General features: G+C 45.9%; 1 long non-coding RNA gene across 1 annotated transcript; it reads left to right on the forward strand.

The window, feature by feature from the left end:
- Nucleotides 1-16408: 16408 nt before the first annotated feature.
- Nucleotides 16409-17762, forward strand: LOC144167722 (uncharacterized). The gene is made up of 2 exons (XR_013322101.1): nt 16409-16488; nt 17610-17762. It is a non-coding gene; the product is annotated as an uncharacterized LOC144167722 (long non-coding RNA).
- Nucleotides 17763-23429: the final 5667 nt, after the last annotated feature.

Consider the following 23429-nt stretch of genomic DNA (forward strand, 5'->3'; position numbering starts at 1 on the left):
AAAATATTTAAAAAATTATTGGAAATGGTAAACCGTATACCGCATGACATTTCCACAATAATGCCGATTTCGCAAAAGTGTCACCTGTAATTGTTATAATAGCGTAAATAAATGAAAATGGTCGAGCGATTTATTGAAAAACTATAAAAATATATAAAAATATAAAAACAACGCGGAATGGCGAACAGTGTAACGCCCTGCATTTCCACATGCAATAATGCAGGCTTCCGGAACGTTCCAGCTGTAATCTTTATAAAAGCGTAAATGAAGATAATTGGCCGAACAAAATTTTGGAAACGTAATAAATAAAAAAATACAAAAAATACGGAAAATGGCAAACCGTGTAACGAACGCCTTGCATTTCTACAATAACGCATATTTTGCGTACGTTCTACTCATAATCACTATATTAACGTAAACGAGAAAATTTGACTAAAGAAATTTTGAAACGCTGAAAAAATAAGAAAAGCAAAAATATTGCATAAAATGGCGAACGGTGTAACGCCCTGCATTTCCACAATACGCAGATTTCGAGAAAGTTCAAAATGTAATCGCTGTAATAACGTAAATGGAGATGATTGGTCGGACGAAATTAAAAAAAACTAAAAAATAAGCAAAATTATAAAAAAAAAATTGCGGAAAATGGCAAAACGTGTAACGAGGGACATTTCCTCAATAATGCAAATCTCGAGAAAGTTCCACCTGTAGTCGTTATAACAGCGTAAATAGAAATAACCAGTCGGAGGGGATTGAGAAAAACCAAAAACTGTGGCTGGAATAAACTCACACTCAAGACAAGCGGCATAAGAATAATGCTACGCATAAGTAAATAATTCTCTGAATTTCTGCAGAATTTTTTTTATTGAGTACCCTCTTAATTGATGGCGTAAACCAAGGTGTAATACTGTGTCAAGAGTGAAGTACTGATTAGTTTGTCCTTCCACTCTTAGTGTAAAAATGAAATAAATTTCAATATACATATCGTTCACAATAGTTCCGACAGAACATGCGAGTGAATGTTTCAAGTTCTGTGTTAATTGAATTCAAGTTGTGCGAAGCAGTCTCTTATCAACTTCAACTTGTTTCCGTCACACGGAAGCTTTGTGTTATTCAGGGATATATCAATATAACCGCGAACACTTAGAACTGGCGAGATTGTGTGGGATTCAGCAAGTTGTGGTTGTGTAGGAAATATAAGTATGTGGTAGTAGTGCGGTCTGGATTTTCAGCCAGCGCGTTACGATTGAACACCGAACATGAGTTAATAAAAGGAATGCATTCTGTGCAACCAGTGCTTTCATTAAGATTCGGATTGGGATAGTTAATACTAGGTTCATGAAAATCTCCGAAACCAAAAGTAGGCGATGTCGTAAACCGCATGTGCAAAATACCTAAAGCATGGTGTCGCTCTGTAGCAATACCGGGAAAGGCATACGGGGGGCCGACAACGGGCCTTTTTTTTAGGTAGTTTTCTTTCCCCTGCGAATAATCACCAACCACCGCTCTCACTTATACCATCTGACGCTAACAGCGCAAAAGTACTAGTGAAGCGCCATGGAATAGAAACTAGCCGGTACCCTCCTGCATTTAGGTTATATTTCTCAATCTTGCTTGCAACTCTTGGGTAATGTGGAATCGTACGTTCAGCTCGTTTGAAAATAAGAGCACAGCATTTCTAGAATTTAGGTAGCGAAATAAATGTACGTCGGTGCGTGTTTCTTTGCCTCGCTCTCCATCCAAACCATTTGGCGCCGAACTCATTTGCGCAGTTCTGACCATTCGCGTTGGTTATGTTCCTACCTGCCTTGTGCAGCTCCTGCAGGGGGAAGTGAGCTGTGTGGGAGCTATTTAGCTAACCGCGTAGGTTGGTTCAGTTAGGCGAATCGCCCGCGCTCGTTCCATTGTTCGCTGCCCATCTGCTTCCTTCGGGGGCCGCTTGGTCTGTGCCGGCGACCGTCCATTCTCAAGGCGGGGCGCGCACAGCGTGCCACCGGCCCACACTGTATGCTTGCGCGTGCGTGTTGATTACGTTCCAATGCGTGCATGCGTGCGTGCTTATGTATGTGGGGCTGTGTGCGTGCTCTGTGGTCCATTGGACTGATTGAAGCGTAGTTATACACGAGCAGGCACTCTCGTACGTCGTGGGGTCGGTCAACACCTAGATAATTCCACAATCTCTTCAATGGTTGTTAACGATGGGTCGGTGCTTTGGGAGGGAAGGGTCTAACATGGGGAAGGGAAGCGGCGGTACGTATTGTGGGTGAGCTGGCTTTATAAGCACTGCGGGCAACTAGGAGTTCTGACAGCCGGCTAACATATCTCTCTTGGAGGGAAAAGGAGGTGGCAGGGATGACTGACGTTCTTAAGTGGAGGGGGCATGCATGCACACTCGTCTCTCGACAATGTGTTGGTCGCCTTCCGATTCTTACGGCTTGCAGCGTAGTGTGTCATCGAGAGTGACACTGGGTCATTAGAGAGCGGATGGAGAGCTATATGGTAGAGCTCATGTCGCGCGCTATGAGGTATTACCAGAGGGCGTCGGCAGACACGATCAAGCTTTAGAATGTGCTGCGATTATTCCTCGCGGGAGCTTGCCGTGCGAGCTGGTCGTATGCTCCAGTTGTCTGCAAGATGTAGATTGCAGTGAAGGGGGCACAGCGTAGAATTGTCTTTGACCGCGTCAGCGTTATATAGGTCGTACTCGAGTATTTTTCGTTTCATGCGATCCCCGAAGATGCGTGTCCCAAAATTATAACCATCAAGTCGCTCGCAGTCGTACCCGCGCATGGAGAATTGCTCTTAACGCTGCGGATATCAGATTGCGCAGTAAAGCCCGTTCTACATGGTGCGTTTTCCGTTTGCGAATCGGGTGGAACGGACATTAGCGCTTGCGAAGTTCGCAATGTCTGGAAATGTCGTTTACATGGCCTGCGAACATCGCGATTTTCGCTTTTCAGGGGCACATTGTTTGCAGAGCGAATTAAGTATTCCACAAGCAAAGCTTCTTGTGATAAAAAAAATAGGTTTTCTTGTACATTCTGGGCAAGTTGCTTCAGATTGTTTCGGAGTAAATACATGTTTATTTGCGGTTTCATATAACAATCGCCAATTATTTATCAATATATGCACACATAGCAGAGAAGACAAACACAGCAAGCAACCCTGGGTTCGCTTGTTGTGCGTGTCTAGCATGTTTTGGTGTACTACGGACGGTTCTTCTTGGGTTCTTCTGTACTTCTTCCCTGCTGTGATGTCTGCCACTTGCGCGGACACCGATTAAGCATTCGTTGTGAACGCACGTCCGCTTGTTTTGGTGCGCCCAAGATCATGCCGCGCTTATACAAGCAACGCCATCTCGTTGATAAGCGTGCAAATGGTGATGCCGTGACGTTCACTTAGCTGTGCTCCTATTGGCCGCAGGTCCGGCCCTTCTACGCCGCACAAGCAGCGTTCGCGGGGGATACCCGACCGTTACAAATATTTGGCACTTTGGCGCAGCAACAAAAAAGGTCGTTTGCAACACGAGCGGGGCTGCGTCTGCGAATTCGCAGGGAAATTCGCACCGCGTAGAACACTCTTAAGTCAGCTTCCCTAGAGTGACCTTAAATATCTCCAGTATTTTTACTGATGGTAGCCTTTCTTTGGCTACTAAACCCAAAACTTTTGGTTTGTCTTTATGTATGTCTGTCTGTCTGGGACTCGATTCACTCACCCGAACAAAGTAATACAAAATATGTGCAACAGTCTTGTATATTCACAGCCACATCTAGAAGACAAAGTGCGGTGTCAATGTTCATACCTGTCAACATTGTTGAACAAGAAAAAGGCATTACGCAAACATAAGGCCGAACATTAATACATAAGAGATATTTGCAGTGTTCCTTTATTAAAAAATTCATCGATTCTTGTTTTTTGCGATAGAAAATGAACTCTACATCTACTTCAGTAAAACGTCGCCTGCTCTTGCCCGCGCTCCTGGCGGCATTTGAGAATTCACACGGCAACAGCAACGAAAGTTTCAACTAGACAGGTTCCACGTTCTGCTTGAAACGCACGTGGAGTAGGGCAACGTGGTTCTATAAACGTTGAAGTAGGGCGCCTCGATTCACGCGCGTCTCCGCCGTACTGCGGCGCTGGAATCGAGGAAACCGACTTGTAGCACTGGAACGCGGTAAATTTAAATTGACTTGAGCAAACCTTAGTGTGTTTACCTTGGGAAGAGCGCGACGGAAGAGGAACAGCATGAGAGGTGAGCGGGAAAGCGAAGAGAGGCATTTACTTGGCAAATGTCTACAAAGACTATCGTCTTTTCGACATTTGCAACGAAATTAGTAGCTCATACGCGGCCAATTTTTGTTTCGTGCTTGCGGCGCAGAGGAAGAGGAGGACAGCGGTGCAAGTATGAGACGGCCCGATTCTAGGCCTAACCTAATGGTTTGAGCTTTAACGACGTTAGGTGCGACCGACAGCTTAAAGTACAATGATTTTGATGTTGCTTGGCCCGTCGTTATAAGCTCAACATTAGATCACCCAATGGAAAGACATAAATATAGGCTTAACAGGCTAATTCCGGTGGATTTGTCAGTAACAATGACAGCTACCGTCGGAAGCCTACGGACGATTCACCAATTTTCATTTGGCTGCGACGTCAGTATACCGGATTTGCGGGGCTTCAACCAGCACAGCGGAGTTGCCGCACTTCGAGTCAATTTTCGATGTTTCGTTTCTGTTTTCTTTGGCACCGCTCGCGACACCTCGAGGCAGGGAATGTTTCCTCTCCGTTTTTAAAGACGATAGTCTTTCTTTGGCTACTTAACCCAGAAAGTTTGGTCTGTATGTCTGTCTGTCTGTCTGTCTGTCTGTCTGTCTGTCTGTCTGTCTGTCTGTCTGTCTGTCTGTCTGTCTGTCTGTCTGTCTGTCTGTCTGTTGTCTGTCTGTCTGTCTGTGACTCGATTCAGCCACCCGGCCGAAGTGAAACGAAGTCTGTGCAATAGTCTTATATAGCGAAATCTAAGCATCTAAGTCCGGTTTATACATTCATACCTGTCAACATTGTGGAACAAGAACAAGACATTACGCAAATATAAGACAGGAAATTAATACACACGGAATATTTGCAGTGTTCCTTTATAAAAAAATCATAGATGCTTGATTTTTGCGAAATGAAATACTAAATCAACTACAGAATAAAATTCACACTGTCGCCTGCTGTCGCCCGCGCATCTATAGCTTCTGGCAGCATTCTAAGAATTCAAGCAGCAACAGTTACGAAACCTAAGGTTCCACTAGATAGGTTCCACGTTCTGCTTGGAACGCACGTTGACTAGGGCAACCCAGTTTTATAAACGTTGAAGTAGGGCGCCTCGATTCACGCGCGTCTCCGCCGTACGGCAGCGCTGTCATCGAGGCACCCGGCCCAGAGCCATGGAACGTGGGTAAATTTAAATTGACTGGAGCAAACCCGTAGCGTGTTTACCTTGGGAGGAGCGCGGCGTAAGAGGGACAACATGACAGGTGAGCGGGAAAGCGAAGAGAGGCATTTACTTGGCAAATGTCGACAAAGACTATCGTATCGACATTTGCGAAGAAAGGAGCAGATACGCGGCCAATTTTTTGTCCTGATTTTGTGTCCAGCCTCTTTTCGACGCCATATTTAGCATCGTTTTTTTTTCCCGTAAAGTAACTACCGTTGGGTTTTTGTTAGAAGAACGGTGTAATGTGATGCCTTTATACTTGTGTTCTGCCTTAAATTTATCCCAAGCTGGCTGTGCGACAAAAAATGTTGACATGTATCAACTGTGCCACTACTAGTAGCGGTCAGGAAAAGTCGACGTGAATCGAAGCTAATGAACATTAACTGACAGTAGGCGTATCGTAGGGATGCGCTTTATCCAGTGACACCAACGTCCCTGTGGCCGGTGCCTTTACGCGATTCATTAATTAAATGCCACGCATCCTCTGAGCAACTTTCGAAGGAATCTCTTCTAATTTTTATGTATCAAAAACGGGACACCTGCGATCGTCAAGTGAAAGGCAATAACTGGATTAGTCAAGACCAAACACACGTGTTTGTCCCACAGCTGCGAAGGGACGCACACTGCATTAACATCGTCGACGGCCGGAACCACATCATTAGAAATTGCTAAACGTCCTCCAGGCATAGTTTGCATTACCGTTCTATCACGTTATGTATTGCTTGCACTCGAAAAAGGCTAACCGCGCATTTCAGGAAGTTCTCAGCCTCTTCGGCCGATAGTGCAGCCCAGAGTAGCCCAACTCCCATTCAAGCGTTCACTGCCACCAATATCGTTGTTTGCACAGCTTCCAATGGGCCGCATCAGAGTACTATCGGCATATCGAAACAACGAAACTTCCGCTCCCTGAAGTGTGCATTAGCATATATATTAGAATATAAAGGAACTTTGTCGCACCTCAGAAACAGCAACCCCTTCGCTATATTCATACCGAACGCGTGACCCCAGCAGGTTTCTACCTATAGCAGACCGCAAAGCTTCGCTATTGTGCCTTAGGAGAGTTTGTGAGAAGTTATGGTCTATTTTGTATGACGAGAAAGAGCGAAATATTGAGACAGTTGCGTTAGTTCTACGACTCGTATCTAATGTCAAGGTGCATATCAATTTTTCAATTTTAGTTAGCTGAGGAAAGGAGTCAAGATATCAAACGATGTTCGGAATCACTCACCCTCATTCGTGCTTTGCAACTTTGGCTGTTGTAGGAAAGATGACAGTAGATGATGGGGTACGTGCCATGATACTGATAATAATTTGTGATAATTAAAATATTACTTTATGTTATTCGCGCTATCATTTTTATGGGTCACGTGAGCCGTGGGGACAGGGTAATGTAACAGTTTATGATCATTCTAATAACTACCATAAAATTTTAAGGACACGTAGTTGCGTCCGTTTTGTGTCAGCCTCTTTGAAGCGCCAGAGACATAAAAGGGGGGGGGGGGGTTATCTTGTTCGTTTAATCATCTCGCTAATTTCTGTTTCGAGGCTATGGTGTCAATGTAGGGCTAACGAAACAAAATTGATTATGTTCAGCATTCGCTACGCAAAACATGGTGATACCAAATCATTGTGATATCTAACTCAAGCGACTACTGAAGGCGTTTCTGCCTCGGAAATTTTGTCCCAGAATAACATCACGATAAACCTATGCCTTAAGTGGGTATCAGTAGAGAAGAAAGAAAAAAAAAGGGGGGGGGGGCAAGCAAGTCCTCCCCACAAATTAGTTTCTACAAATTAGTTTCTAGATTGGGTCTGATTTTACAGCCCCCGCATCAGGAGCGAATAAAAAATCTGCGGTAATTCAGAGAATTGTCCGCTAATGCCTAGCATTCTTATGCCGCTGGTTTGGAGTGTGTTGGGGTGTGAGTTCTTTACAGCCAGATTTTTTGGGTTTTTTCAAAATTCCGTTCGACCAAGCATCTCCATTCACGCTATTATAACGACTGCAGGTGAAACTTCGCCCAAATCGGCATTTTTGTGGAAATGCACAGCGTTATACAGTTCGCCACTTTTTCCTGTTTTTTTTTCTATTTTTCGTATTTGTCGGTTTTTGAAAATTCTGTTTTTTTCCCAATTATCTCCATTTACGGTGTTATGACGATTACCGGCGAAACTTCCTCAAAATATGCATTGTTGTGGAAATGCAAGGCGCTACGCGGTTCTGGCTGTGGGGAAGGGGGAAGGAGGGAGGGGAGCAGGGGGGCAAGCAAGACCTATTCGGCAAAGAATGCTACGCATTAAAACAGGTTTTCATCTTTACCCTCACTCATGACGTGGGCAGGACTACTAACGGAGGCAAACAGCTAAAATATTCTGTGCCAGCTGGCTGACCAATTACAGGAGGTAGCCTGGCTTCCGATGATAATCCCACTATTTATCGGTGTAGGCAAATGTGCGCCAATACACAGAACTGCGGGCTACCCGGCAAACAACTTTGGGTACCACTTGAAAGTATATCGTGATGCGGAACTCAATCTTGATTTATTTGGGGAGGTTAAGGTCCGTACAAGCGTGAGGCCGGGCTCGTCATATTTCCTACCTCAAGATGATTTTAATGCCAAATTTGACTGGATAATACAAGAGATGCTTAAAGGGACCCTGCAACACTTTCGTTAAGCGCTTTCACTCTTTCCTTCGCGCCTGGAACCACTGCGAAAGCTATAGTTATTGCCAGCACGGAGCGGCACTGCGTGATTTGCTCGTCGCCGCAGATACCCCTTCTATTTCTGCTTTGTTTTTGTGAACACTTTTTAAACGTTGCTATCGAAAAGCGTTCATTGCTGCAACTGAAGGAAAAAACCGCCCAACAGCCGCTGCATGGCCTCAGCGGCGTGATTCGAGCCGGCAAAAAACGTCAAGACCGGGAAAGAAAGAAAAATCTTTTGAGTGAGTTTACAAGTTACCTGACTGGCATGGAGCAGTAATTTTTGGCTGAAATACTTTGCGACCCCCTAGTCTAAGTACTGGGTGTGCTGGGTGACTACGTTCTGTAAGCATTTAAGATTTGAAACAAAGTTGCAAAAAGTGTTGCAGAGTCCCTTTAAGGAATTGGAGGCATCAGAAGATTTACAATCATGCTAAGGTTGGGTTTTACAAACTAAATGGTTAGGACAGACAATGTTACAATCACGTCACACACGAACATCAAATCAACAGGCGGCGAAAGTCAGGACATGAAGGTTTCTACTACCCCTTGAAAATTTTGTCGATTTTTATTACCTGTATTACAGAGTGACCCTTTAGGCAGGGTAGGGGTGGCCACTTTCCATAAGACTACATCTGATTGGCGTATTAGGACCCCAGTCACGTCCTCAACGTGCGCCATGCGGAAAGAAAGCCCTTCTCACGTACCTGGCAGGCACTGAACTAGGACACGTTATGTAAATAACCGTGCGCGTGTTTGTACATGACTCTCATCGACATCAGCTCCATCCTCGCATGCTTGATTTTTCTAGCGAAGCTCTTTATGGCTGGTGTTCCGTGCGTGTGGCCTGTGAGCGAGTAAAGAAAAAAAAAATTTGCAGCAAAGCCAACTTTATCACGAATGATCAGCAGAAAACGGCTATAAGCGTTGTTTTAGCAAAACTTCCACAAAAAACAATGATATGGCAATTGGACGCTCAGAAGACTCTATCAGTAATCTCAATTTTTTAGTTGCCACAATTAGTTCAAATTGAACTTGTAAATGATACAGCCCCATGTTTGTCTGCTATTATGAAACTCTAGTCGTCCCAAGCTTCACAAAGCCATAATCCTTACCATTACCAACTCAGAGAAAAAATAAATGCGTGTACGTTCTTTGACCATGTAAGCGATGTGTATTTTATACACATTCGCTGATCATCCGCCATCAACAAGTGGATTGGCTCCTAGTTTTTTAGGTAACAGCGGATATATTTAAGGATTCTTCTGTCCCTGTGGATCGCTAACAGGAAATTGCGCTTGAGAAGTGGAGAGGGGGAAAATGCTAGGCCAAGAAGTGTTAGGGAAAGTGGCGAGGAGGCAAGGAGCCGACGAGCAGGCGTGGGGAGTGCGCGCCTTGAGGGGAAAGAGCTCCCTGTGGTCGGAATCGCACCTGGGCCCTTCGCGTTATGAAATAGGGGTCTCTCCGATTGCGCTATCTTCGCATTCAGGGCGTACAGCATTTCCTTTGGTTCATAGCTAGGGCGTTGGCTTTGGTATTTGGCTGAGTTGAAATGGACTTTGGCTTCGTACTGCTACAATTTGGATTTCGGACTTTAGGAGGGTGTATTGTGGATCTTCATTATACGGTGAAAATAGCACCTGACGTATGACTGACGCATTTCTGACGTATGCCTGACGTCATTCTACTTTTCCCTTTATATTGCCTGTGTATTGCGGACTTTGATTTAACTCATGGTCTCCTCGATTCGGCTACACTTTCTGCACTAGTTCACAAAAGTGCCGTGCAAGTGCAGCGCCAGTTCTTTCGCACGCTACACCTTGCACGAGACGAGAACTCGCACAGGGGCTAGTGCAGAAGTGTAGAAGAACTGGTGCAGCACGGCGTCAAATCGAGGGCCGATGTGCAGGTGGCGCAAGCTGCAGTGGTAAATCGAGTGCGCGAGTGCTGCACCGCCTGAACTGGTGCAGAAAGTGTAGCCAAATCGAGGAGACCAGCAGTTTGCAAGAGAAAGCTTCGCTTTTCAACCAACTTTCTCTTAAGAAAGGGGCGCACCTAAAAAAGCCAAGTTAAAGATAGTGAAGACTACCAGCTCCGCTGTTTCCTCAGGCTTAGCATCGCAATTGCGGAGGTGGCGGAATTTTTTTTCTCAACTTCATCCGGAGTAGTAACCCAAGTGCTCTTGCTAGCTTCACATGGCCAGTGTCATTAACCAACCCTTCCCAGCGACCGCCGCCAGTAGCTTATTATAGCGGTACTTTGTCGTGTGGACGTCGCCGATAGCACGGTGCGTGCGGCACTGAGCACATATAGCACACCCTCTTTAAAACAATGTCGCTTTATTCGAATTGTGGCATTATTCGAATTTCTTAACGGTCCCATCTGCAGTGCAAGGAGAGCAAGTCATCTCCGTTTTTATCTAAATACCGCTTATAGCGAAGTCAGTTTCCTGTCCCGGGTATAGTGAAAGCTCATTAATTTGCATTTAAATAATTGGAATTTATGGATAATTCAAGCTGTACGATTTGGTCCGCTGAAACTCCGTAGAAGTCTGTTATAAATAAGCCCGCTAATTCGAACGTGAGGGGACTCCGCCACAGATAATTCGAACTACGCACTACCGCTACGGCAGCTGGCCTGGCCCATGAAACACACCCGCTACCTTCACACAAAGCTGCTTCGTAGAAGCATAGACCCTGTTGCTGCGAGTGGCGACAAGAACGAAGAAGACGAAGCGCCAGTGCGAAGTCCGCTAGGAAGTCATATACGGATTAAATGCCGCCCATTTCTTGTTCAGTTTTAAAAAAGTGCTATCTTTCGCCCTCACAGATAAAGGGCACGCTTCAATCGCGGTCTTTTTCAAGCATTCAATTGCTGACATGGTCTACTGCTGGCCAATTGCATTGTAGGGCTTTTGTTCTTCACTTTCGTGAGTTCAAACTTTCATTAATTCGCACTGAGGTGGCGTCTCCTTGCAGTTCGAATTAACGAGCTTTTACTGTGCTTCTTTATAACGAAGGTATAAAGTATATGGAAAACAAAGTACTCCTGCCCGTCGCTGAAGGAAGAATGCCCGAGGAAAGAATGCGGATCCGACGAGAACTCGTGTTTGTTTCTAAGCAATGCTCGGTTCTCTTTTTTCGTTGCTGCGGGGTGCGAGTTGAAAGTGCGAAAGATGAGTCTGCTGTTAAACAGCAAAGCCGGCTGTTGGGTAGTTAGCCGTCCGGGTGGTTAGCTCTATGTCACGCGTATATAAGTTTTGTGCAGAGCGCCATAATTTTGGTTGCAACCACCGATAGACACACCTCATCGGCAGTTGAACATGCGCGCGCAGAACGCGGTGATAAAAGAGCGGAGTAGGGGACGGAACGGCGGCAGAAACAACGCGAATGTGCCGATCCCACAGCTGTAAAAAAGCAGGAGGTGGCCGATACCTTGCCTGGCCTTGCCAAACATTCCTAAAACGTTGCCTAGCACTTCGAAAGTGTTGCTAAATCACACTAAAGCGGTAGCAACACCGACACGGTTGTGGTCTGCATGAATGCCTTTGCACTTTTTAAATCTATAATCACATTTAAAACAATTTGAACCTTGCAAAGAATCACCAAGGGACAGCGCCCCGATCTTCTCACGCTTATCTCGAATTCACGCCGTGTAATGGCGCTAAATATCTTTTTTGACTAAGCAGAATGCACGCGACGGTGGCTAACCCAATTACAAAACATGATCAGGAAACCAATCTCGGAAAACTGGTGTTTGCCTAGTTGTGCTTGCTGCTTTGCTTGAAACAGCGCAGTTGGACGAGCGAGTGAGGAGAACTACACATGATGAGTGCTGCTGATGTCCTGACTAAATTTGTTCGACTTGTCACTCTGCACTGTTTGCAATATGATTCCAGACCAAATGTCCCTCTTGCTGCTTGCCCAATCATTTCGAAACAGCGAAGACGGACGAGACGAAGAGTCGAACTAGACAAAACGAGCGCTGCTGTTCTGTGTATTTCTCGTCTTTGGAGTGTCATTCTACGGTGTTTAAAATATATGATTTTCAACCAACTGGCCCAAATACACCTCTTGGTTGCTCTAAGTAACTTCACTTCCCTCACATGGGAAGTTCCAACAGTTATGCCCATATATCTTCGCCTAGGCCTAATACCCGTGTTTTATTGTCATTTTTCTCTCCCAAAAGCATCAGCGAGGGTGTAGCCTGAGCCACGGGCCCGAAAGCGGCGGCAGCAGCTCGCAGAGTGAAGCAGGCTCCAGCGGGGGAGGCTCGGCCGGTCCCTGCGGGCCGCCCTACTTCTCTTCGTCAGGCACGGACGCGGCGGCACCGTTAATCCCTATTAGGCGGTGCCGGCAACAAAGGCGACCCCGAGCCAATAAGGCAAATCACGTCCACAAAGGCGTTCGGAGCCCATCCGTCATGCGCGCGCCAGCGCTACGGTACGTGCGCCCCGAAGGCGCCAACACGCCTAATCAAACGCCTCCAGTGGCCACCTTGCCGCAGCCGTGCCTTCCTTTCCTCTCCCCTTTCCCCTCCCTGTAGGCCGCTGGGCGATTTCTTCCGTTTGCTTGCTTCGACGGCGGACGTGATGGGCAGTGGGCGCGCTGCATTATTCGCATCGCGGGGAAAGCGGTCAGTCCACGCGAACCTTCACTTTCGGCGCGCGTGTCCAACGGCGGCCGTCACGTAGTGCCTCGGGGTCGTGCCTAGTAATTGACGAGTATTCAACAAATCCGCTCGCATAAATTTTTGTCGCGCTTCGAGCCCAAGCCTCGTAGAGGGAAAGCGTTGTATGGCCCATTTTGTACGGCATGGCTTGTACGGTGAGAGCACTCATGCTGTTCACAGCTAAGCGATACATTTTTAATGCGATAGGATTCCATTCGTGGAAGATTATATCCAAACTGAGATTGGCGATTGGCACATATACGTCAATACGTATTTACACGCACACATAAAAGGTTTAGGGGGGGGGGGGGGGGGGTGTAGTAATGCCAGGCGCCCTGCAGGCTTATAGAATAGACGATAGCGGCATTATAGGATTACCCTGCGACAGCTCAAATCACGAATGAACGGCGCTCGTGCAAATGGTCATTACAGCTGTTCTAAATTTTTGGAGTAAGCCCGCCCGACAAAAAACAAATGATCTGATTTTTTTTTTTTGAAGAACATGGTGTTGACGAGGCGTACTTAAAATGAACTCGTGGGCTGCCGAGACCAGGGGGGAAGGGGACATTTGCTAGTTGTCGCAAGAGCTCAGGAGAGCGGCGAAAGGCGTGCTTTGTAGGTTCCACAGTGTTTGGTTGAAATTCATGGGTATTGATCACCCCTACCACTGCCCCTCTGGATCCGCCTCAAGTTCGCTTAAAAGAGCCACTTGGCTTTTAGTTGTCCCATTGTCAATTTTTTAACACAAAAGTGTTTTATTCCCGGATACACGAAGATTTCTCTGACGTCATATCCGTCACGGAAGTGGCGCCAGTACAACGAAGCAAGCGGCCTGTAAAGGGTACACCTTCTGCACACAGGGTCTTTTTGCGGGGAAGCAACCTTTAGTACTAAATAGTAGGTTATACTTAGGGTTGTTCGTTTTCGGGTTTTATATTTTAACACAAAATTGTATTATGCCACGATATCCCAGGATTCTTCTGACGTCATATCCCTCCCGGAAATGACGCCAGTACACGTTTGTCGAAGCGACCCAGAAGCAAGACGTCGCCCGCCAAGCACATCCACAAGACAGCCGCCGACCCGCAAATCGTGGTCAGTTGCAGATTTTTTCGCTGCACATTTCACTTCCGTGTTTTACTGATTCCCATAAGAGAGGAATCAACCACAGTTTTTTTTTTACAAATGCCGCTACTTGTATACGTTATACGGACGTAATAACTGGCCAGAATTGTTTACGAAAACCTGCGTTAGGCGTGCTCGGGGAAATGATGACATACGGAAAAAGCGAGACAATCTGCATTGGGAATGCTGCTGAATACCCGATGATTGCGACACGCAAAATTTATTTTGCAAACAAGTTCAGCTTAGTTCAACGTTGCAATTCAACATTCACTAAGTTCAACATTGCCAGGAAGGTCAACATTTTTCGTGCCTTCCGCGTGGATATCATTGAAACTGTGGCGAGCAAAAGACCCACACACAGTTCTGCTGAGCTCCACCTTCACAAAGTGGAATGGCACTAAATTTCACTACCGTTTTTCTCTTGAATGCAAGAGTTGATTTCATGGTGGTTCACTGTAATGGCGTTAACCCCGTCGTTTATACGACTAGAATGAGAGCAATTTGTATTTAATAATCGTAGATTCGGTTCACGGTGAACTATTGCCAAGACAGACGAAGAAGTCCATGAAGGTAACCAGGGCGCATATATATATAGTTTCCCATGGTGGTAACGCATAAGGCCTGATTCTCGCATGTGTATGCCCCTGAGAACAAACACCCTTTACTGGCCCGCGTTTTTTCGGGCATTCCCATTCTCGCTGCCCTGTGTGGCTCGCGTGATGTCGGGTCTGACAGGTCGGCAGATCATGATCAATGGTTCCGTGCGAGTGAACTTGCGAAAGAATATAGATTATTGTCGTTATATATTTCTTCTTCGATTTCCGAAACAACACGATGACATACGAATGCACTTAAGGCTTCATGAAGGAGTAAAAACTCCACGGAACACTAGGCTGACTTCGAGAATTATGAAACCAGTCGCCGTCATATACCATTGGGGCCGATTTCACTCAGGCATTACTCGGAGGCATGAAGCTCCTGACGCGACCCGGCTTTTCATAGACGACGTGAAAGCGTCTGGAGGAGCTTATTTTGAGACCGACGGTGCAGGCGTCTCGACATCGTCGGTGACGGGCTTGGAAATATTTCGATGCCGCCGAGCAGTTTCACCATTCCCTGATACGCCTCGTCGCACTTCAAAGGCTGGGCAAATCAACGGCATGTGTACGTACAGATTGCCACACGGATGCGCCGACAGACATTGTGAAATACGCGCGCTGATTTAAGTTGCGATATAGGCCATGAGCGCAGCGATGATTGCGCCGTCTATTGACGCTTTTCCACGGAGACACCGTTTGGATGGAGGCCCATGCGATTTTCTGGCTTTATCTCGCTTCCTTTTGAGTGTCAGCGAATTACAAAGACTCTTATGGTCGTGCATGCGACAAAAGGAGACGTTCAGGTCTTCCTCTCCTTCTTCAAAAAAATTGCTGTTACGTGGGATGCTACACAGCTTATAACCCGCCCATTATACATAAGTGGACAGCCCCAGCAGCATCTCAATTTCGCCGATTCTATAATCTTCTTTCAAGGGCTCGCACACGGCCAAGGGATGGCTGTACCCATTAAAGAAACCGGTGAGTGTCCGACCGTACGCGGATTCAAACCTGGTACTTTCCGCATGCGAGGCGAATGCTGTAGCTCTGAACCATGACAGTGGGGTAGGCGCATAAAAGTCTGCGGCGACGACGACAACGACGACAACGGTTACGGCCCCGTTCAAGACATCAACGCCTTTCGCCTTACAGGGGCCATGAAGACACAATACAAGTTTGTTTTATCCGAAAGATATCGTGTTTTATAGTCCACCCAGCGCTTGTCCGGAAGCAAACGATGCTTTATTCACTGCGAAATTAACCAATTTATGCTACAATATTGATTCTCGCGCCAAACACTGTGTTTGAACGACATTTCCAATGACATCATCAGACCAGGGGCGGTATTCCCGTGTTTTGTCCCTTTTGTGTCCCTTTCAAAAGTGTCCCTTTTCAGCGAGCCCTGATTGGTAAAAGCGAACACCCGGATGTGACGCCATGCAAGCACGGCGGAGCTATGAGCCGTGGCTACTCGGAGCAGACGATTTGGAGCAGACGATTTTTCGTCGCCTTATTGTTGGTTCGCTCGCGGAACAATAAACGCATAAAAGATACTCTGATACGGTTTCAGTTCTTTAAAATGCGTTTGGAAGAACAGTTACGGTATTTGAATCAAAGGTCCACTTCTTAACCGGAAGTACGTCACGATGAAAGGGACGCAAAAGGGACGTTTTCAAAAGGGACAGTTACGAGAATACACGAGAGCTTCGCCGCTGCGACATTCCGCAATAAAACACAATAAAAACAACGTAGTCTACTCTCGCTACCAGACCACTGCTCGGTCGTGATCTCTGCGCCCTCAAGCGTACTTTTTTTTTTCTTCTTTTTTTTTGTATCTCGCGTGATTGCGGCTTTGTTGTAGGGTCGTCGTTTTTCAGCAGCGGCCGGTTAACCAACGGATCGCCAGCGATGCGACATGGTGAGTGTGGTGAATACATACGACCAGTATGTTACGGTTCAATGCTTTTAATACCTCTACGCTTCCTTCTTTGCTGTCCCGCCCCGAGACTGTTGTCGCGAGGTTTCACACTCGATCCGCGAGGACAAATTAAACGAACGATCCTTGGACTAATACGAGGAAGCGTCTACAGACTATGCACAATCGAAGAGCCCCAATAATATTCCATGTCCTGCTTCTTCCGCACAGTGCATCACATTCGTTGTGGTGTTGCAATGCATTCAGAGGCTGTTAAATGTTACTGTTAAGTCGCTGCCAAATATAAACACGTGACAAATTTGTTGTCAAGGTGCGTGCGTATGACCAGCGTACCAAGCAGGTCCAATAATCACACCAGCAAACGAAGAAAACCAATTATTTATTTATGCATCAAAACATAGAAGCTGCGAATTGTTCAGGAATTTTTGCAGTATTAAATAGCGGCAACCCTGTTGCATGTTCTCCATATGAACATCTCATCATGATACAAGCACGTGATAATTTTCGAAAGTAATGGTGGAAGCGAGCGCCTGAATGAAAAATGTGCCGGCAATTTTTTCCTCCCTAAATCCTCCAGAGAGAAAAAAAACATCAGTAAAATAATGGCTGTGCCTTCCTAAAATATCGTTTTTCTGTTCACTATTTATCTACCTGACAATTAATATGGTCTTACACATATAATTCAGTTCCTCCTCCGTCGGTTATCTTTGGGAAAATGCAGCAAGTGTAAAGCGAGCGACACGTTGAACAAGATCCCCAGCGCGCCCAGAACTATCGCCCCGTCCGGCCTAAGATGTGAGCGAAACGGCTCTTGAAACCCAACAGGCAAGCCGACAGACACACGTCATAGAAGTGGGTGCAGCGTTCGCGACTCCAGAGCAGTGACGTAAGGCGAAATGTCCACCGGCGCGCACCACATAGCGGATGAGTGGCTGAACTAAGCGTCCCTACCCTTCCTATTGAAAAGCACGCGACGTGTAAGGCAATGTTTATACAGGCGGCGTTGGGTGGTACTTACTACAAATTGATAAATCTGGCTGAGCTGAAGTGTGAGTACCGTTGGCCTTTAATGAGTAACCTTGACCATTCCTTGATTTTTACAGGTGCCATTCTGTCACGGGGCATGGTGGACGAAAATTCCCATGGCTGACCATTGATGACAATGACGAGGGAGAAGCTGTGTGGGGGCGAAGCCAGCACTGACTCTCTCATGGCCATTTTGTAAATGATGTAAATAGATCGCTCGTAACCTTCAACCATGGTTCGTCTTATCTGCTGTGCCACAACATTACAGTTCTTTGCTAAGTTTCACAGTTGCTACAAATCCTGTTGTAGAGCAAACCTTTTATTCGCCTTAAAGGGGCCATTAGGACAAAATACCAGTTTCACTCACAACATTGGGTGTCTTATAGTGCCCCTACTGCTTGCCAAGCAGCGAATGATGCCTTATTCATTGAGAGATTACACAATTTAAGCCAAAGTTTCAATCCTCTCGCTAAATAGTGTCTTGTGATGTCAGCGATGATATATCCAGGGCAGGTATTTGAAATGAATGTTGAGCACGTTAACTAGGGCTGCAGCGGATAGGGAAACCTTGCCTTGCATCCAACAAGGATGCAACATCTTGCGGTGACAGGCCTCCGCGTAGGCGACACAACTGCATACACTACATGGATACATGGGGCTCATCATCATTCCCTCTTGGACTTCATCTGCGAAGTGAACATTTTCATGTTCAATTAACTTTGGTCATCAACTCCTACTCCCTCATCTATGCCCTGTGGCAAAATAAATGCCCTATAATTTCATTTCTTCGTTTACCGCCCATCCTCTAGATGGCGCATGAATAGCACTCAGGCCCACTGTCCATACTCACTTTGTTTTTGAGCGTATTTGCACCTCGCTTGTATTTCTGGCTTGTCTTTGTTACAGCATGTAGTAATCGTTTCGTGAAATATAGGGTATGCTCAAGAAATAGGGTCATGTAAGACGATGTCGTTTACGCCAATCGGCCAGTGTTGTGAGAAAACTCCAAAGCGCCATACTGCTGAGCAGCTCTAACAAGCATAGTGTGCACAGTACAACAGTGCACACTGGTACTTTTGTTTAGTTTACATAAGTTTTTCAAGTTCCATTGTTCACCCGATTGTTACTATTATAAAATGAAAAAAAAAAACTTGTTTTTCAAGCTCATAAGCCCTGCCTAACAACTTGCGTTTGCTTTTGCTGGCCTCAGCCAGTTGCACTGCATCCCATAATGCGTGCCAGTGTCATACTAATGAGGCAGTCATTCCAATGAACCAAACATTCATTTTTTCTTGAGTAAGCCCCTTTGAGTAACAGGGATTTACTTTTTCGTGGCATTTACAGTGAAACCTCATAAGAACTGAAAAGGTAGCTTTGTTATAGGTAGTCTACTAATAGTAACGTGATGAAAACAAATAACTTGCAACTCCTGTTGTATCCCATACTCCATTATGGCTCATTTTGTCGCCTCGCATGACCTTGTCACACTTGCTGAGGAAGTGACACGGCAACACCAAAATGGTCAGAAATGGAAAGACATTTATTCTGCACTTCAGCCAGACAAATGATGACTAGCCGGGGATCACAGCATGTGTAACTTTGCCTATGTAATTTGCTTGTGTACAACTGCTCATCCGTTATACTGCTCCTTGCGCGTCGTTTTGGTGGCGGTGGTCAATCCCACGGGATATGTCCCAGGGGAAGACGAAGATGTGGCACGACATGGCCTGGATTAGAACATGGCCAACAGTGCTGGACGAGGTGTGCACAGCGTGACCTGCTGATGATCGGACCTTGGGGGAACGGGACTTCCAGTAAAGGTGTGGTTTTCCAGGGACTCCGTGTCTTTCTTGGGAACCACGGTCGGGTGAAAGGACCCTGGTACTAGAAAATAATGCCCTGCAATTACCTCTGTGATGAATTTTGATCGGCCCATAAATCTCAAAGAAAAGTTTTCTGGTAGCACAGGTAACCATTCAACAGAAGTATTTCGTTATTAAAGTGTACAAATTTATTGCTGCATTTTTCTGCACATCCAAAGATGGCCCAGTGTGTCGCAGTCACCGTGGCCATGGTCAGCTGCAAAAGAAGCAAAGTTTCACTTCAGATGATGGTCAGCTGAACTCTGAATTACATGCAGTAGCTACAGGGCCGTACCCAGAGGGGGGGGGGTTTGGGGGTTTGAACCCCTCCTGAAACCTTTTCCAGGCAGCATGTAAGCAATACTTACTGTTGCCTTTGGGAAAACTACCCCCTTCCCAAAATCCATACCCCCCCCCCCCCAAAAAAAAAAAATTGGCTATGGTCCTGAGTAGCTATAATGGGAAGCACAAATTGGGTGCCACATGAAGACAGCACCAAAGAATGGTTGATAAACAGGAAGGATAAGCAGTCTAATTTCGGGTTTAACACACCAAATAACACTTTCACCTGCCTGCCTAACTGATTTGCATGACTTGCACACATGCACACACACACGCACTACTTCTCAAGCAGCTCTTAGGTAGACAACAGGGGCCTTAGCAGTTGGCCAACAATAACTGAGCAGAAGGCTGTACAAGATGTTCTCCAAGCTGCGGGTGGGTCTGGTGGCCAGCACACAGCATTTGATCACACGTACTAAAGGGAGCACTAGTACCAGAGGCCTTCATACCAAAAAACTGAACCCTGAAATTTCTGTTATGACCAGCAGCATGTTTAATTTATTTGCATGAACGGAAAACAATGCAAACTTATTTACCTTTTTACATTATTTTTTCTTCACCTGGTACAATGCTTGAATAATTGTTTGTGGGGTTTGTGCCAAAGCTACACCTTCGCTAAAGGCACACTGTAGTGGAGGGCTCGGGATTACTTTTGACCACCTGGGGATCTTTAGCGTGCACCGAATCTCGACCACACGGGCGTTTTTGCTTTCCGCCTCCATCAGAAAAGCAGCCGCCATGGCCGGGAATCGAACCTGCGTCCTTGGTCTCAGCAGCACAACACCATAGCCACTGCAGTGGGTCCCAGGTACATTGCAATGATGCCTGAATGGTTTACCCAATCTCAGCTCCACCCGCTGCAGTCGATCGAGCGATCGGCACAGTAGGGAGGTAGTTTTTATGCCGATTAGCAAACTTCAACAATTAAAAAATAAAAAGTAGAAGCAGCAAATACTCAAGACTGCATAAGACAGGTGTATTGGCGTGTATCACTTGCACCATCAGGCAGAGAAATTGAACTGAAATTCAATTTTGCAATGGCGCATGGGTTGATGGGTGTCTGAGCGTGCAGAATTAATCACACGTGATTACCCCTTTATTTGTTCTTTTTCTTTCTGCACAGTTTTATTTGTCCTTAGCTTGTTTTTAAAAAAGAGTGTCTGTATAATAAACTGCAGTTGTAGTAGCGCACTTGTGTTGTCCTTTCAGAGTCCCTCTCCATTTTATTGCCCTCCACTGTTCGAGCAATGGAATATCAACTAGGCCAACCCGTCACGTTACTAAATCATGCAGGGTTCTCAGTTTTGGTGAGACTGCCCTTGTACTTTCAAAAATGTTGCGGGTACCTTGAAGTCACTTGTCAAAAATGATAGCTAACTTAAACAGTTTTCCTTTCCCTCTTTGTCACTCCTTTATCCCTAGCTCCTTAACCACCGGTGATATAGTATGTACAGAGAGCAACACACTTATCTATAACACAACTGTCGTACTTCTAGCCTCATTCTTCCTCGCCCGAAAAGGATATAAAGAAAACTACTATGGCATGGCGTTCTTAAATCTTACCCACCACTTTTGGCCTTACAGTTTTTGTAAAAGCTTGTTTCCACCGTTTTCAGAGGTAGTTCAATGAAGATGAACTCGCTGTTATAGACCAGTGTGTGGCACGTGCACTGTACTCTGTTTTATTGTGTGCTGGGTATAGCAACGCCCCAACATTATTATTTCCGAGTAAGAGCCAAAGGGGTTGCGAAGTCTTTCATCGCGTGAAAATCCGTAGGCTTGACTTTAGCCGTACGAGTGCACACTAAACTAATGCCGCGACAATATGCCCTGCGAGGGACTGAAAAAAGCTGCGAGAGAAAGTGAGACGAAACAGCGTCGCGAACAATGTACAAAGCAACGTTTGTACCTTTCAGTTAAGGAACACAGATTGCGAGAATGTGGTTTTAACGTGATGGATGGCGATCGCTATAGCTCATCAATTTTCTTGGTGCAAACATTTTGCTGTAATTAAATGCCAAGGCAGCCAGTTGGCTCATCCGCGTCGCTGGCTTCCTACCTACCTAATGTGTGCTACGTTTTCATTCGTTTGCATTCAGGTTGAGCAACCAGCTTGTCTGCGAAACACCAAAGACTGGCACTATTAACAGCTAATGCCAACGGATTCCAACAGTCATTAGATGCTGCGGTAAATTTACAATGATCGTCCGTTTAATTTGCCCTCGCGGATCGAGTGTGAAACCTCGCGACAACAGTTTAGGGCGGGACAGCAAAGAAGGAAGCGTAGAGGTATTAAAAGCATTGAATCGTAACAAACTGGTCGTATGTACTCACCACACTCACCATGTCGCATCGCTGGCGATCCGTTGGTTAACCCGCCGCTGCTGAAAAGCGACGACCGCACATACGCTACAACATGGAGGAAACCTTTTCTTTCCTCCATGCGCTACAACAAATCCGCCATCACGGGAAAGACAAAAAAAAAGAAAGAAAACAAAATACGCTTGAGGGCGCAGAGATCACCACTGAGCAGTGGTCTGGTAGCGAGAGTAGAGTACGTTGTTTTTATTGTGTTTTATTGTGGAATGTCGCAGCGGCGAAGCTCTCGTCGAGAATACCGCCCCAGATCTTTCAGCTAAACATGGTGTGAAGCGGTGACTTGCTTACTGTTAGTCAACCTAGATGGCGCCACCACACCGCGGCAAGCCGTTTCATGCATTTGGTTTGTTTGTGACAGTATTTTTAAACCTGGCGTGTTTTAAAGACGATAGTCTTTCTTGGGCTACTTAAACCCAAAAATTTCGGTATGTCTGTATGTCTGCCCGTCTGTCTGTGACTGGATTTAGCCACCCAGCCACAGTGAAACGAAATCGGCGCAATAGTCGTGAGTGGAGAGCGCTTAAACTTTGACTAGTAAACAAGGGTGATAAAGACTACAAAACAGCACGAAGCGCACTCACAGCCTAAGCGCACTCACAGCCATATACTGACAGCCAAATGTAAGCGTCTAAGTATGGTTTATATGTTAATACTTGTCAAAATTGTTGAACAAGAACAAGACATTACGCAAACATAAGACTGCAAATTAATACACAAAGGATATTTACAGTGTTCCTTTATAAAAAAATTCATAGATGCTTGATTTTTGCGAAATGAAATACTACATCCACTGCAGAAAAAAAATCACACTGTTGCCTGCTCAAGCGGCAACAGTTACGAAAGGTTACAATAGATAGGTTCCACGTTCTGCTGGGAACGCACGTGGACTAGGGCAACGCGGTTCTATAAATGTTGAAGTAGGGCGCCTCGATTCACGCACGTCTCCACCGTACGGCAGCGCTGGCACCCGGTTTGGAGCACTGGAACGCGGTAAATTTAAATTGACTTGAGCAAACCTTTAGAGTATTTACCTTGGGAGGAACGCGACGCGAGAGGAACAACATGAGAGGTGAGCGGAAAAGCGAAGGGAGGCATTTACTTGGCAAAAGCCGATAAAGACTATCGTCTTTTGTCGACATTTGCAACGGAAGGAGCAGATACGCGGCTAATTTTTTGTTCATGGAGAAAATAATCGTTTCGTGAAACATGGTGCTCGCTCGACAAATATGGTCGAGTGTCGTCTGAGTGCCAGTGTCGTCTGAGACAACCCCGAAGTCCCGCAGTGCTGTGCACGAAGCATAGTGCGCGCACTTC

This window comes from Haemaphysalis longicornis, unplaced genomic scaffold (assembly GCF_048455015.1).
Source record: "Haemaphysalis longicornis isolate Haplotype H1 unplaced genomic scaffold, Haemaphysalis longicornis Haplotype H1 scaffold_2, whole genome shotgun sequence".
NCBI classification, from domain to species: Eukaryota; Metazoa; Arthropoda; class Arachnida; order Ixodida; family Ixodidae; genus Haemaphysalis; species Haemaphysalis longicornis.